General features: G+C 40.3%; 1 protein-coding gene across 8 annotated transcripts in view; it reads left to right on the top strand.

Moving 5' to 3' along the window:
• Window positions 1-17500, top strand: part of LOC127069469 (Krueppel-like factor 3) — a 244791-nt gene that overhangs the window by 137508 nt on the left and 89783 nt on the right. The gene's annotated exons all lie outside the window — the stretch shown is intronic.

Here is a 17500-nt window from a genome sequence, read left to right as displayed (position 1 = left end):
TTCCTTATTTTTTTCTTTCTCTTCCCCTTCTTCCTTTCTCTTTGTTCCTCCACCACCTTCTCCTCCTCCCCCTCATTTTTTCGCGATAGAAAGAGAGCAAAGAAAAAAATCGTCATACGATACACGTTTAATAATAGTCGATTAGTAATTTCCTCATTGGGATAATAATAGATATGAACTTGTCGTACGTGGAATGCTAATGTTTTAGCTGAAGCGTAAAGTATTTCTAACGAAGGGGAGTTTTACCTCATATTGATCGATCTCGAGTAATGAGAATTATTGGACCGGAACGGATACAACGGTTTAGAGTGTATTATCTTAATCGGTACAGGCAAGCGTGAAATGATTATTCTCCACGGAAACAACTGAGAATTTTGTTCCATTATTGCAAACTAAGAGATCAATGTCGGATTGCATTTAATTAACAAGTACGAATTTTCAAAATGAAACCAAATGTACGATATATATATACACACATACACACGCGTTATTACAATTTATTTCAAATAGTTCAAAGTTAAAAGTCGTAATGACTTTATTAAAGATTTCGCGAAAGGAACGTCCGCTTCGCCGTTACGATTTAGAAACGCTTCGAAGCGAGGCGACGTAATAGCGACGATGGTACTTAGGAAGCTCACGATTGAGCGATCTTCGTAAATCCTCCAAAGAACTTTCACCGATGGCTAGGTACGACGTATCAACGCAGGAGAAGAGTCTCGACGAGTGACGACGAGAAATAGAGAGAGAGAGAGAGAGAGAGAGAGAGAGAGGGAGGGAGAGAAAGAGAGCGTTAAAATTAACTTTGCACGGTTTGAGCGAGTCGAGTTCTCTTCTGAGATGTTGCACGCGAGAGACTCATAAGATTCGGTAAAACAGCGCGTGGGCGTAGAGAGAGAGAAAGAGAGAGAGAGAGAGAGAGAGAAATAAAGAGAAAGAAAGAGAGAGAGAGAGAAAGAACTATATTCGCTCGTACTCACTCGCAACCTAGCTATTCCATAATTGGCTCTCATCTGGAGAAACACAATCCGATCGTTACCTATTCGTTATCCGCAATCTCGCGGATCACCGTAGTTGGCAACAACGTGCTCATGGGGTAGACGCGTGCTGTGACATCCCTCGCATAACGAAGTAAATCAGTCGTGTCTGCGAGTTACCGGCGTAGTCTCTTCTCTTGCCGTTGTTGTTGGTAGTAGTGGTGATGGTCGTGCCGTGCCTCGAGATATGCCGAATGCTGAAGGAAGAGGAGAAAGGAAAGAACGAAGAAAATCGAGAGGGGGAAATCGCAAGAGATAGATAGAGAGAAAAACAGAAAGAGATAGAGATAGAGATAGAGAGAGAGAGAGAGAGAGAGAGAGAGAGAGAGAGAGAGAGAGAGAGAGAAGACTGAGGTCCCCCTTGCATGCGGAATCTTAGTATTCCTCTTGCGTCAAATGTTAACTCGTGCCACTAACTATGCCGCTCGCTCTACTCTACTCTACTCTACTCTACTCTACTCTACTCCACTCTACTCTACTCTACTCTGCTCTACTCCACTCCACTCCACTCCACTCTACTCTTTCTCTCTCACTCTTTTTCTTTCTCTTTCTTTCTCTTTCTCTCTCTCTCTCTCTCTCTCTCTCTCTCTCTCTCTCTTGCTCGCTCGCTCTCTCGTTCGCTCGTTCTCCTTCTCGTCCAAGACGTCGTTCCTTACTTTTCCTTCTCTGGCTGCCGAGCGATATTATGGAAATTCAGATAGACCGCGATGTAGTAACGATCGACGTCTCGTATTTGTATCGAGACCGTTCCGTGGATAGAAGCTAATCATTATCGTGCTCCTGGATATATTTAGATCCGTCGATATCGTCGAGAACGAACTAAGTTCCGAACGAGCATTGGCTCGTGTATAAGCGTACGACAGGTTCTTTACGGTTTTCTACGATCGACCGAATTATTATTATTATTATTATTTGTCTGTATGATGATCTAATAAAAAAGCAAAGACGATAATTGTTACGATTATGTGAAAAAAAATAAAAAAAAAGAAAAGGAAAGAAAAAAAAAAGTAATACAAAAAAAGAACGTTTTATCTCCTTTTATGATTTACTCGAAAATTCCATAAAATCGTATCATTCGAGATGGCTTAAGGTTTTCGAGAGCTTCAGCCTTGAAAAGGATCTACGAACGTTTATCATGAAGACAGGACAGTAGAGAATCGGTATCGGGGAATAAGGGAAAAAAAGAAAAAAAAATGAAAGAAAAGTAAGGGGTTGGATAGTAGGGTTATACATCGAGCTCGCTATTTGTCACCCGACTCTAGTCTATCTACAAGCTGTATCGAGCTTTTATCGTAGTAGTACGTAGGTGCGCTGGTAAACGCGGCTGATCTTACAAAATGCTAAGGAAAATGGTAAGAGAGAAGGAGACGGGAATGAGAGGGCCAGTTTTGCCGACGGTAGCCGATCTTATCGGTATGTCTTCTCATTCCTTATTTCCTTCCTTCCTTCCTTCCTTCCGAAGTTCGCGTTATCCTTTGCTAGAATAAATTCAATGCTGAATGGATATCGTGCCGACAAAGTGCTTCGTATAACTGCAAATAGTTCGGACTCGTTAAATCATTTCCATGGAAATGATTTTTCACGTCTTTAAACGAACAAAACTACGTGTCTAGAAAAAAATTGTATTCGCCTAAATATGCGTGTGATGCAACGAAAAAAAAAAAGAAATAGAATACAATTACTCAAACGTAAGATTTTCTAAGTTCGTCGATTCGAGATAGAAAATAAAAATCATGCTGTCGCGTTCGTATGCAGAAGCGTTGGAAGAGAGAGAGAGAGAGAGAGAGAGAATAAAAAAAAGAAAAGTGCATTATATCCGAGTCCGAGTATCCTTCAAAACGTTGTGAAAAACAAACGTTAACTGTTTGATCCCACGTGTTCACCTTAGATGGCGATATGCATGTATAAAATTTCGTAGCGCTGGGACTCGACGGGAGTCCAATTATGCATCTGAGCCGGTGCATTTTGCAATGGCGGCAATGAAATCCTAATGACGATCGCTGTCAACTCTTTGCAGCTACGACGAGTTTAAAATCGTAAAATTCAATCTTGGTGAGAAAGAGAAAGAGAGAGAAAAAAAAGAGAGAGATTTTAGATGCAAAAGAGATGTTTATAACGATTGAAATGTTAGATGGTCTCTTGTATGATCAATACTTTTTGCTTTAATAAAACTTTGCTACTGTAGGTATTATGATTTAATTTTGATCTACGATAATCCTCTATTTAACGTTAGAAAAAAAAGAGAAAAAGAAATAAATGATATGAAAAAAGTATCAACGTAGTGTATTTATGATAATAATAATAATAATAGTAATAATAATAATAATAATAATAATAATAATAATAATGGAGAGGACGATAATGATCTTCATCAGACACGGTCTCGATCGTTCTCACGTTTTACACGATCTCTTAGCTTTTATTGCCTTCGTGGACTCGCTCATCGCGATCGACAAAGCGGCGCATATTTCCACGCAAGAACGTGCACGCTTTTCCCACGTCCTAGCAAGTGTGTACCTGCGTTACTCTCGCACCCCGAACGAGAGAGTTTATCGTTATCGAAGTCTACTATACCGTCCGTCTCTCTCTCTCTCTGTCTCTGTCTCTGTCTCTGTCTCTGTCTCTGTCTCTGTCTCTGTCTCTATCTCTGTCTCTTTCTACCTTTTTAGTTATCGCGATGGTACGACACGCCATAGCTAAAAATTTTTCACAATTTCCTTGAGAGTTCGATCGTCAACGTTTTAGATCGTATCAAGACTTTAGCGTCGATGGTTCCTCGTCTTGTAAATTTACTAGGAAAAGATCGATATCCGTGTTCTCTGCCATAGCAGGGATGTCGTCCCGTAGTTTATACGAGACGATCGGCTCGTCGATCGACGTGCCTCGTGTACGCGCTTTCTGGAAAAGCGCGGAAGAGACGATAACGGTAGATATGCTTCTTCACGGTGAAAGGTCGTTGAGGACGACGACGACGACGACGACGACGACAACAACGACGACTACTACGACGACGACGACGACGACGACGACGACGACGACGATGCGGTTTTACGTCAATTACATTGATATAGTGTCCACCACCCTCCCTCCCATCCTGCTTTCTCTCTTTCTCTCTGTATCTTTCTATTTCTCTTTATCTTTCCTGCCACATGCTTTCATTCTATCTATTTCTCTCTCTATTTCTCTCTCCAACTTTTCAAAGACTCCTCCCAGTAGGCCATTTTTCTTGATGCCTGCCCTCTTCGCGGCATCACCTGAAGATCCTCATAACCCCGCAGAACTATAAATTCCCATCTTGGAATGTCGCGATACTGGTTGGTTCTTCGTTATCGCCAACTCTTTATCTAGATGAAACGTATCCTCGCTATCCTCGATCATCAATAATGTGTTAAGTCATAGATCGTAAGAGATAGCTTCTAAACTTTTTCCGTGTATGACATTTCTTTTGTATTTTTTCTTTCTTTCTTCTGTCTTTATTTTTTCTTCTCTCTCTCTCTCTCTCTTTTCAAAGCAATAGATACAAGAGTAAAGAAATTTTGTTTGACCGAAAATGTATAGGATATACTGGTTACGGAGAAAGCACGCAACGTAAATACATAATCGGTTTACAAGCGCCAAAGGCACACAGAGTATTCCGCAAGAAACGTTCGACTCTGCGTGGCGCCCCATGCATCATATTCTTACGTCGATAACTCGCCGCGGTGTTTGCTCTGCTGGCATCGCAAGAAAAGCATTTCGCTACCGGTCGACAGCCCTTCCTGTCCGCGTAAGAAAACTTGATTAATAACGGAATAATAATACCTTCTCCATTCCTGGACACAATGTTGTAAATATCACCTTCGCTAAAACGTTTTTATTCTTACTAGCCGTAACACGAGTTTCGCGCGTTATCGCAACACGTGTATCATTAGCCAATCGAGTTTTTAGATTCGCGTCTTCTTTTTATTCCATTCGACTTCAGGACTACGGATCGGTAGCACGTGTAACGTTCCATGACTTTAAAAGAATCATGAATCTCTTTTACGGTTACGACGAGTGAGTTAGGTATCTAAGTTAGTTGAAACTTCGTTACGATTCCCCAGAAAAGAAAAAGAAGCTCGAGAAGATTTTTACGATTTACATTTGAATCTATGGTAATAGAATTGGATTAAACAGGTCGAAGAATAGTGGTTTCGAATAATGACGATGATCAAACAACTCGTCAAATTTTTTTCTCGAATCGAAACAAAACGAAGATTCTTAATACGGCGTGGATATATACGTGTATACATAAACTTTGATTTAGATTTCGATATCGATGTAACCATTGTGAGATAAGTAAATGTATCGTTGTCATTTCGGATTATCACAATGCATCGAGAACGATCGAATTTCTTCCTTAGCTCGTGACTGAGCTTCGGTGGCATTCGCAGCACTCCCTCTCGCGCATGTAAAATCGTGCACCGATCCGGTGTCTTCTGCCAGGTATTTGAGAATGCGCGTTGTTCCGTGCTGATTTATTGTCCTCCTTTACCACCATCCTCTTTTCCGTCTCTCTCTCTCTCTCTCTTTCTCTCTGTCTCTCTTTCTCTAGCTACCTCATCCTCCCCCGTAATTCCATGCGAGCGTTCCGATTAAGCATGCTCGTTAAAGGTGGCGAACGCGTCACGCATTCGAGCACCGATTATGGTATGACGCGATTTCACGAGTCTCTCATTAGCGATGCGGTTAATTCGAAGGGAAAACGCGGAATGCCAGGAGTTCCGCGAATCGGCATCGCGGTCGTGCCGTCCTTTTAAACGAATCGAAAAATCAAGTAAAAATTTCCAAATGATCTTGGTACACGATCTCCCTTCCTCTTTCCGCCCGCCGCCGCCCTTCCTTCTCCGAGGGTCTCTCATTAGCCATAAAATACGCGATGGTTCGGTCCTTTACGATGGTTCCATCGGTACTCAGAAATTATTTCTTTACGACGCTTCTTTTTTTTTTTTCTTTTCGAGAAGTTATACGATAAAAAAGTAATGTGATCGATGATAAACGTGAAAACTCTTTTGCAAATTGAACAAAAGTTATATATAATATATAAAATAGTTTTATATATATATATATATATTATATATGATAATGTCACATTACTATCTTCATAACTTTTTCTCCAGCGATTCCACAAGAAAATACATTCGGTAGACACTATACGCTATGCTAATTACACAGTACGGCTTGCTATGCAATTCCGCGGACTTCGACGCCTCGATCCACGGGAACTTAATTATAAGACGATCTTCCAAGAGAAGAAAAGCGACGATAGACGTAGAGAGACGATGACAACGACGCGGAGACCGCCAAGTAATTCTTCATTTCGCGCAAGAAATATAAATCTCTAGATGTGGTAGTGGTTGCTATAGCGCCAGCCTAGGTAATTACGAAAAGAGACGGGGTTATGTCTCTGGACATGGTTGATTCAACTTCGAAGGATCCGCGTAAACATCCCTGAGAAGACCATGAGAAAAGGAAGAAGAGAAGGAGAAAGAGATGGAAAAAGAGGAGGAAGAAAAGAAGAATTACGCATCGCGTGAGTCTTGCGTCCTCTCCTGGCTTCTCATTTCTTATTTCTTCTTCTCCTTCTTCTTCTTTTTCTTCTTCTTATTTCTTATTCTCGTTCTTCTTAATTCTTATTCTTATTCTTATTCTTCTTCTTTTTTATTCTTCTTATTTCTTATTCTTATTCTTCTTATTTCTTCCTCTTCTTCTTCTTCTTCTTCCTATTCTTCTTCTTCTTCTTTTTGCTACAAGAAAAGGAAACGAAGATCTCTTCTGTTTCTCTCTAACCCCTCGAGAAGTCCCATAACTCATGCTAGGTGTTTCCTCGGTAATGACCCACTCGTCTCTCGTCCACGGGAGCTTTGGCTTCTCGTTTTACTCATCACGACGGCGACGGTGGCCCCTTGGCTAGCCGAAGGACGCTGTAGCAAAACGAATCAGAGACTCTTTCTCGTATCTTCTTTTTCTTTTTCTTCTTCTTCTTCTTCTTCCTCTTTTTACTTTGATGTGTATTCTTCTTTCTCGGGTAATATATAATTATCGCCGTAAGGAATTCCGCATAGAAATCGTCGTGAGAAACGTTCCCTTCCGTTATTCGAATAATTCCAAAGAAATAATCGGTTAGATTCGAATAATCATAGATCTTATATTATCAAAGATCGAATCGGGAGAAGAGTGTAAAAGACGGAAATGGGAAGGATTCCAATAGTGGATGGCGGGCTGCCGTTTAACAGCACGTCCCGATATGTAAATCTATGTGAAGGTCGTGGTAAAGAAGACAACGAAGTTGTTTTCTTCAGTAGGATCGGATGGAATGTCCGGTTAACGGTACGACGTACGCACGATGCCGGACGCATCCTGCTCGATCAGAAAATTCAACGAGGGGTCAGGACGTTTCGCGGAATGTCAGCACCTTCTTTTCCCCCTCCCCCTTCTCTCTCTCTTTCTCGTTTTCTCTGTCTCTCCTTCTCTCTCTCTTTTCTACGATTATGTCGCGCCGTAGGTGAATCCTTATCTCAGCAGAATCGACGGTCATGGGGTTAAGCGTATTGCTGGAAATAGAGACTCTGAACATGAGTGTGACCAAGAGAATGAGCGAGTGAGAGAGAGAGAGAAGGGGAGAAGAGACGTTAAAGATTACGCGCGAAGATACGGCTGCCTAGACGGCGAAATTCAAATGAGCCGCGGTACTGAATCGAAGGAGAAGTTGGCGCTGGATCAGTTACACCGCGTTTGGTATCTGATGGTGGAAACTGGAACCATAGGACGAGGCTGTCGGTAACGTCTCGCTGTAACCGAGTGTGTAACGCGCGTGTCGTTTGTTTTATAAGCCAAGTCGGAGTTACAATAGTTGTCTACTCACCCTCTTTTGCTTTTTTATCAAGTCTTTCAAACCGGTTCCCAACGAACGTACGAACGAACGTACGAACGAACGAACGAACGAACGAACGAACGAACGACACTTGGCCTCTCTTCAAGAGGAAGAAACTCTCTTTAGCTCCCGAGAGCTTAAAACTTCGTCGGAATAGCTGAAACGAACTCTTAAAGGAACGATCGACGATTTTCTCTTGATCTTGACGATGATTTCAGAAATAGTAAAAGGAGAAATCACTTTGGCGACCGTATTTTACCTATACGATTATTTGCGCAATATACGAGTTTGCTCAACGTGCTAGATTGAAACGTTAACCCTTAATTAGCGGCAAACTCTAAGGCGACCTAACCGACGGATCGCAAACGTCGACGGACGGCAGCCGCTAACTATGTTATAATCGTTTCTCGATTATCATCGCTGATGTTCGCCTACTTATTTCGTAATAATTTCATTCAATCGTTTGACTCGTTCCTTTCATTTTTTCTCTTTCTTTCTCTCTTTCTCTTTTCTCGTTTCGAAGATCCATCTAACGGGCGTCTTTTAATACGGATTAACAACATAAATCACCGAATTGAGAATACAAACGATGGATTTATTCGACGCCGTTATTTTAACACGTAGATTCCTAAGATCACCGATGAAACGTCACGAAAAATCTTTCTGTCATCTTCTTCTCTTTAGATTTATTCGGATACACGGTCTCCTTTGGTTTACACGTATGATAGCGCGCGATCATGCGATCGATATACATAAATATTCACGTAATATATTTATATAGATACATATGTACGAGTTTACGTGCAATTTCGCAGCTCTTTTAACAGACACGAGCTAGGCATCGTAATGGTCCTACCCATTAAGACATTAAGAAATATCGACACTCGTAACTCTAACGTACGGATCATCCGCTCTTTTAAGAGATGCAAACGATCTCTTCTTTTTCTCCCTGTCTCTTGGCATATACATATACATATACATATACATATATATATATGTATATGCATATATCTATACATATACGTATAGCACGTATATTTATCTATCCACGCCGTTGCACGCTCTATAACGTAGATATTTACGACGATCGTGGATTTCGATTAGATTTATATCCGTCGATCGAAAGGAGATTTACGTTCGAAAAGAAACGCTCACGTTTCAAAGCGAGAATCCTATGTGTTTAGCGAGTATTACAACGACGTCGATAGTATGAATGAGAGAGAGACGAAGGCAAGGACGAATTCAACGAGGGCGCCCACGTTCAGAATTTCATTTCTAATCCTTCCTCGTCGAATTCCTAAGACGTTTAAATGCATCGATGACAACGAACGAAGAGAGAAAAAGAGAAAGAGACAAGAAAAAAAGAAATGAAGAACTTGCAAAAGGAGCAACATTGCAAATAAATCGAATATTGTTTAACGAGAAAGGAAATTTAAATTAGATGCTGTAACATCCTAACTGTACGTACAAGTCAGCTTGATTACTCTCAGGTTATATACGGATAATACCGAAGAAAACGTCGGCGATTGGCGGGGATCCAATCGGCGAAACCTGGCACGTGTAGAAGTATCTCCGATCCAGGATTTACTTTACAGGTGGTGCCGCGTGACCCCTCCACGTACGTCCAACTTAACTTGGTATCTCCTTCTCTCTTCCGACCGGAGAAAGAAACAGAGAGAAAGAAAGAGAAAAAGAGAGAGAAAGAGACAGTAGACGTAGAGATACTAACACGCAACAGACACACACACATACACGTATATATCGGCTTAAATCACACACGTTTACATCTATCGATTTGTTTCTTTCTCTGTTTTCTTCTTTACAGTACCTTTTTCTTACTTCTCTCTTTCTATCATTCTCCTTCTTTCTCATTTTCTCTCATGAAAATATCGCGATTGTCGAAAGAAGAAAGAAAGAGAAAGAAAGACGGAGAGAAAAAGAAAGAGATGGTAGACGAGAACAGAGAGAAAGGGAAGAACGGTGGAACGGGTCCGAAGTCATCGAGGAGGAGACCGTTCCATGCCACCCCCACCTATAAGAGAGAGAGGCTATTTTACCGCTAGTCCAAGGCAAGATAGGATGACCTACTTTGACAGGCTCCTCCTAAGTAGAGGGGCATCCAGTGCGGCGTTGATTTCTAATCGGAAAAGTCGCTCCGTTGGCTCGTCGACCTAACCGGCCAATCCGCTGCCGTCCGCTGCCTCACCTTCTTCTCTCTTTGCATCGAACGTTCTGCGCGAAAAAGAGATCCGTCCAATCCGGGAGCATCCGATCCGCCTGCTACTCTTAACTGCATTTGCATGCACTAACGCCTCGATCTACCCGATTTTCTTTATTTTTCTTTATTAATATAACGATCGAAAAAAACCTTCTCCAGTTCTACGTTCGAACTTTTTTTATTCGTTTATTCTCTCGTTATTTTCTTTTCCTTTTTTTTCTTTTTTTTTTTGAAGAAATCTTATTATCTTATCTTTTATTAATTTTCGTTAGATTTATCGATCGCTCGAAACGATCGTGCCTTAGTTTTAACGCTTTATTTTCAATCTCAAAATCGAAATTTTCTCAAAGGTATTATAATTATTTCTATTACATTGGATACGATCGATTCTATCGATTCTCTTTTTCTTCCTTTTTTGTTGGGTTACTTTTTAAAATATGAGGTTTAATGCGACGAAATAATCGTTGGTTGGGGTGGTATCGATTTAATCGATTTAATCGACGAATCAATGTTAGATAAAAACATGCAAGTGTTTCTTCTTATCTATCGTGAAATTTTCTAACGCGTGCACAACGTTATACCGAAAGTAACAATTAAGAGATCGTGTGTTTCTAAGAGTCAAGATTTACCTTCCGGACAGGTCCGTGGGAAACGATGCACTGGTGCCAAGAAGGTAGAACAACCTCGGACCCGCTCGAATAACCGTTGTACGTCGTTAAAGACGCGTCATTAAGGTTAAACGCTCTCGAGAAGAGAATTAGCCGATTCTACTATATCCATTTACTTCAGCTTACGTCGAGAAGACGAGAGAAAGAGAGACACGGAGAAAGAGAGAGATCCTTGTTTGATGCAAAGTAACGAATTAATGTAGGCCGTTGACGTATTATGAGTGTTCTTCCTTTGCTACGTCACGTTTAAGACCGACCAATATTAACCCTTTTTAGAGCAGTATATATATATATATATATATTTGTCTTTAGTTACAATCATTTTGTTTTCGAGACTTGAACTCTATCAAGTGTTTACATGCTTAACTCATTGATATAATACTCATCGTAAATAAGAAAATGTTAATGTCATAACGGGTGAATATTTTATTGTAGAACATTTGTTTTCTATTATTATTTTAATATTACTTCATATATATATATATATTTGTTAACTTTCTAAAATAAAATTTCACATATGATTGAATTTAAATGTAATTCTTAATTAATTCTCCACGGCACATATATATATCTACATGTATATATGTATATGTGTATATACATATATACATATGTATACAGTGTAGATTTATGAAACCGCGAATTCAATCGACATCTAATTACGAGCGAACGATAATATTTCTTCAGGGCAACTCAAAGTCCAAAGCATTGCGTAGTCGAGAATAAGAAGACGAAGTGGATGAAGAAGACGAAGAAGACGAAGAAGACGAAGAAGAAGAAGAAGAAGAAGAAATAGAATCGATAATAATTTAACCGAGTCTCTCGCGCTTGTGCAATCGTCCATCGGGCTCGCTCGCGCGCTCGCGCGCGCCCGCTCATGGTATCATTCGTCGAAGGATCGAGCATTCAGGACCTCGAGCATTAATCTTTCCTCTCTTTCTCGGCTATTCCGATCGAACGTTTCGGACGAGTAGACAGGGTACTCCATGACGGGAAATGTCGAGGTCCTCGTCGGCTGGGAATGAGTTTGCTGGTTTCCTCCCACAAGACAGCTCTCTCTCTCTCTCTCTCTCTCTCTTCTCTCTTCTCTTTTCTCTCTTCTCTCTTCTCTCTTCTCTCTTTCTTTCTTTCTGTCTTCTATCTTTCGTATTTCTTCTCTCTCTCTCTCTCTCTCTCTCTCTCTCTCGATCTTGCACCGTTCTTCTTTCGGGTTCTTTGGCCGGCTTGTCAGGAGCTCGCGACTATTGTTTTACCTACGGCGAATCCTCGTTGCGGCAATTTCCTCCTCTTAACGTCACGATCTTTCTTAGATGAAGAGGAGACTAGGACCTGGACACGAGTTAAACGCCGGACCGGCATTTCCAATATAAAAATGATTCTTTTATATCCATAGAGAATACCTATATATACGTGCATATATACATATATGTGCGTGTGTGAAAGCTGACGTTTGATAAAAAAATTTCACTAACTTTCCGCGTTATCGAATAATCTTGGAAACGTTACAAAGAGAATTCGTCGACTTAATCTGATTTAAAAGGAATGATTAACGTAGTCCATGAAACATACAGAGTAGACGGTTAATGATGATTGGCTGCTGTCATTGGCGTACAATTATCGCCAACTGTCTTGACGTTTGCTGGAAGAGAGGCACGGGCCTAATGGGCTGGCAAACGTTTGATGAGAGCCGTGCCGGTTGCAGGGTGCGATGATAAGCGAGAGATAACGTGAAAAGAGAGAGAGAGAGAGAGAGATGAACGACTTGCTGGCTGCTTGGCAGCTTCGCTCGCTGGCTGGCTCGAGGCAAGGCGCGAGTTTGCACGACGAGCGTGCGAGCCCCGTGTATCATCGTGAATAGGGAGCAATCAGATATCATTAGCCTTTTTACCGAGGCCGTCGTTGTACCGCAAGGCCGTCCAAGACTTTCCCACGATCCATGCAGGTGCATCGATTTCTTATCGATCGTCCCTTTGATGTTCTCTCGATCATCCCTTTCGTATATGTATGTAGATAAATACGTCAATTTCTTTTTTTATTTTTAATTTTGTATCTCTTCTTTTTACCATCGACTTGAATCATTCCAAATCCGATCTAATAATTAATTCAGGAATATTATATTAAGCTGTTAGAATTTACGGATGTTTAGTTTTATCGTAAGTACGATCGATCCCGACTTTTACGCTATTTGAGATTTAGCGTACGAATGATCGGATGTAATTGGAATGATCAATGCGTTTTTTCCCGTTTCGTTGATAAAACTCCTACGTTTGTTTGTAAACAAGACGGATATAACATATTTATATACGTTATAATGAATTAAATGGTAGTATTAAAATATAATGATAGTATCAACGATTGATGCAATGATTCGATTAACGTTTCATGTGTATATACACTCGCACGCACACACATACACACACAAATATGAATTTACGGCTCGCATTTTATACTCCGTGTTCGCGATTTTCTTGTATTTTCCAAAGAGGGAAGATAAGAATGTAAGAATGTATACTATACATAGTTATTTATGATCTTTTAGGTGGGAAAATAGTTGGTGCGTCGCGATGCGTGTCGCCTCGCTTTCGCGATGATATATGACGCTTATTTTAGAAGCGAGAGTCTTCCTTAAATGCTCGGTAAATAACGCGAACCGTCTACGGAAAATCGTCGATTTCCTTTTGATGGCCAATGCTGCGAAAAATTACCGACGTACTCGACACTCCTTTTCTCTTTTCTTCTTTTTTGTTTTTTTTTCTTTCTTTCTTTTTTTTTTTTTTTTTTTACTATCGACATACGAAGTTTCACGTAAACTTTGTCTCTCCCTGTTAACAACCGTAAAAAGAAACGAGGTGTCACGGCGTCCTAGCATCCTCGATCGATTACCAATACAACGACCTTTCGCTCCAACCGATGCATTATTTCTTAATTCTTTTACGTAAAACTATTCAAACGACGTTCTTTCTAATAAAGAAAGAGAAAGAAAAAAAGAAAGAAAAAAGAATGATAGAAGCAAATTACCCTTATGAATGAAATTATTCTGTACAAATAAAAGAGGCAAAAGAAAAAAGAAAAGAAATAGAAGACGCAATCATAAGTTTTGATGAAGTATGAAAAAGTAATTTGCCTCGTTTAATGCGAAAGAATTTCGATCTAGATAGGTTTTAAGATTTAAAATTCATATCGTCGAAAGTTTCTTCTACAACTTTGCGTCTTGATAACGACACAGAAAAAGAGAAAAAAAACAGAACGAGGAATTACATCAGAGAAATAAAAAAAGAGAAAAAAGAAGAGTAAGAAATAATTGCGGAAGAAATATTGCATTAGAAATATCGATCCGTATATTTGGTCCTTTAAGATCTTGTCTTGTGTTGCGGTCTCACGATCGAAAAGGGAAAGAAAGAAAGTTAAAGGAGAGTATACCGATTCGAAGAGTAGATTTAACACCTAGATCGAGGAGAGTCCTTCCTCCTCCTCGTCCTTCTTCTCCTGTTTCTCCTCTTCGGTATCGGGAGTCGCTTGTGGTATCGCACGCTTGTGCAGGTAACGAGTTTCAAATGAGATTCCGATGTTTTGTCCCGGTCTCTCGTTGGGTATCGCGTTTAACAGCGATAACGAGGAAATCCCCGCGTTGGAACGAGTCACGACGCTGATGCTAGAACCACGGAGGGAAGGGAACTTCGAACCAATGGAAAAGGGCTGGCCCGGTCGTACGTGTTAGAGAGAAACGACGTCCACTCTTTTCTACTTAGACAACTCAAACGCAGACATATGAGAGAGATGCGCACACAAAATACAAAGTTATATATACTTATGAAAGGATATATATGGGTGTATATATTTATGCGTATACGTGTGTGCGCGCGTGCGTGTACTCGATGCCGCGTTTTCTCTAATTCTCCATGATTGATGGCGATTGGTGAATTTTTGTTTTCCCCTTGGACAGAAGAACGGAGTGGCAGGTGATTACCGTCGGTAGGTTGGTCTCGGTGCAGTTCGGTACAACTCGGTACAGCTCGGGGTGCCTCTCTCGGATCTCCATTTAGCTTTGAAAGAAGTATCTTTCTCTCTCTCTCTCTCTCTCTCTCTCTCTCTCTCTCTCTCTCTGTCTGTCTATCTCTCTCTTTCTCTCTGACTCTGTTTGAGCGAGCTTGCACGTAGACGCCGGCGGGCCCGCGTGTGTACGCATCGTCGAGACGATATAACGACCGCCGAGTGATCGTTAGAGACGAAGAAAAAGATCGGGGAAGGGAGGAAGATATTCGATAATGACCAACGATCGCGTAAAACATCCTCCACCTTCTACTACCTCTTCCCTCTTCCTCCTTCTTCTCCATCGCTGCCACCTCCTCCTCCTCCTCCTCCTTTTCCTCCTCTTCCTAACTCGACTCGATCCCGATTGAGTCGTCCACGTGGAAAGCAAAGTAACTTGGTGAGAAGACAGGGGAAGAACTCTCGTGCTTGTCTCAACTTAATTTCATCGCTTAATTTTATCTTGCTCTTTTTTCTGTTCTTTTTTCTCTTTCTTCTTCTTCTGTCTTTTCCTTCTTCTTCTTCTTCTCCTCTCAATAAATACTCTGTCGATATTTAAAAGATATTAGATATTAGATTAGCATCGAGCAAATAATAGGTTAGTCCGTTCGTAGATAGATAGACGGATAGATGGATAGGTAGATAAATAGATAATAATTATTCGAAGCGAACGTACTTCGACACGAAAGGATTGTAAATTTTATTCAACGTCTTATAATATAATATATCTTTTACCGATCGGTAACATAAAATTTATTATCCAAATTTATGCGAAATTACCAACTAAAGCGGATATATGTATCCTTCGTAATCCATTTTCCATCGTATATATTTATTCTAATACGTTTCGCTTGTTTTCGAAGAACCGATTAATATTTCATTCTGCTTACGTTTATAGATCGTTAAAGAACGCTTTAGTGGATATGATATAGCCGACAGAGAGAAATAGAATGATCCGTGGCGGATCTCTACGATTTCGTTTCTTCGAACTAGTTGGAAAATGGGCGTACATCTTAGATTAATTTTCTAATGGGAAACGATTTCGCTATTACGACATTTTCATTGTTATTAATCGTATTAAAAGTTTTTCGTACTTTCCATCATAAAATTATTCCAAGTTATCATCGACGAAGCCCTTTTCTCATCATAGGGATTATTTCGTAGAATCGATTTGAAATTGATATCATTGATGTTCCACAAAAAGTCAATAAGTGTAAAAAGTTACAAAAACTGATATCACTCTACTACGTCCGCGTGTTTTTTTTTTCACCTAATTAAAACTTAAGAATAAATTTCCCTTTTGTTTTCTTAACTCTTATATCAACTCTTATATAATTCGTAGCATATATACTACAAATTGTATACTATATTATATACTTTGTATTACGTAGTAAAAACTACGAGAAGTTGCTAATTGTTCAATCTGTTTGTACACCCACACACACACACGATACATGTATATATACATTTATATATGTATCTATCCGTCTATCGTAACAGAGTCGAAAACGTAAAAGTGCTAACCCCTTGACTTGTATGGTAGGCAGCTTATTTCGCTTTTGCTCGTGCAAGAGAAGTCGCTCTTAATTGCGCTGATATACGATTCACCATGGACTCCAAGAGCTATTTCACTTCGACCTGGCCGTTAACGTTACGCAGCGTTGCGATGCGGGGCCGTAAATTACTCGTACGCGATTCTATCCCGCAGGAGTGAGTTTCGTTCTCCGACCGCCCGGAAGGAAAGCGGAGCTTTCTGTGCCCTCTGAAAAATTGCCTCATGAGATCGATCGATCCTCGAGCGTCTTTCCTTCCTTTCTTTCTTTCTTTCCTTTTCTCTCCTTTTCTTTTCTTTCCTTTTCTGTCTGTTTTTCTTTCTTCTTTCCTTAGTTACTTACTTACTTACTTACTTACTTACTTACTTTCTTTCTTCCATTCTTTCACGATTTTCCACGAACGAATCCCTCTCGTTTATACTCGCTTTCACTAGTTCTAGAAACGTTCCGATCGGATTTTATGCAGATAAATCCTTGACATTTTTATCTTCTACTAGCTAGGAGTTACGTGCATAACTCCCGGTTAAATTCATTGTTGACGTATTAAAAGATTCTAACACGATTTTGTAGGAAATCTCGATCGTCGTGACGACGGAGAAATCGTGTCAGTAAACAAGCTTCCATCCTCATCGTGCAATTCGACGCACGTGCCACGACTCTAACGTTTGTTTTACAGTATATATATATATATATATATATATATATATATATATATATATATAGATCTACGTAAGTTGAAAAATGATTAAGATTAACGGATGATAATTAAAATCGTACCGGTTGTGTTCCGATCTCTAAAGAAAAACACGATCGTTATTTCGATCGATGCTTTCTAACTTGTCGTTGTTGTAAGGACGAACACGACTACTCGATTAATTTGTAATTCTATCCACGTCCTAGCCTGGGAACATCGAACGACTTCGACGAAACTTACGCACGTTCCGAATTTTTTCTCCGCCTCTTTAGAAACGGAATCGTTGTGAAATCTTTAGATGAGAAAGGAAGATTGCGTTTATTACGTTATTCGACGGAATCCTCGGTGAATAAGTCGAACCCGTTATATATGGGTTTTGTTCACGTTTACCGGACCGTTCCGATCACGTTTA

This window comes from Vespula vulgaris, chromosome 15 (assembly GCF_905475345.1).
Source record: "Vespula vulgaris chromosome 15, iyVesVulg1.1, whole genome shotgun sequence".
NCBI lineage: Eukaryota > Metazoa > Arthropoda > Insecta > Hymenoptera > Vespidae > Vespula > Vespula vulgaris.
This window is presented reverse-complemented; position numbering and strand designations above follow the sequence as displayed.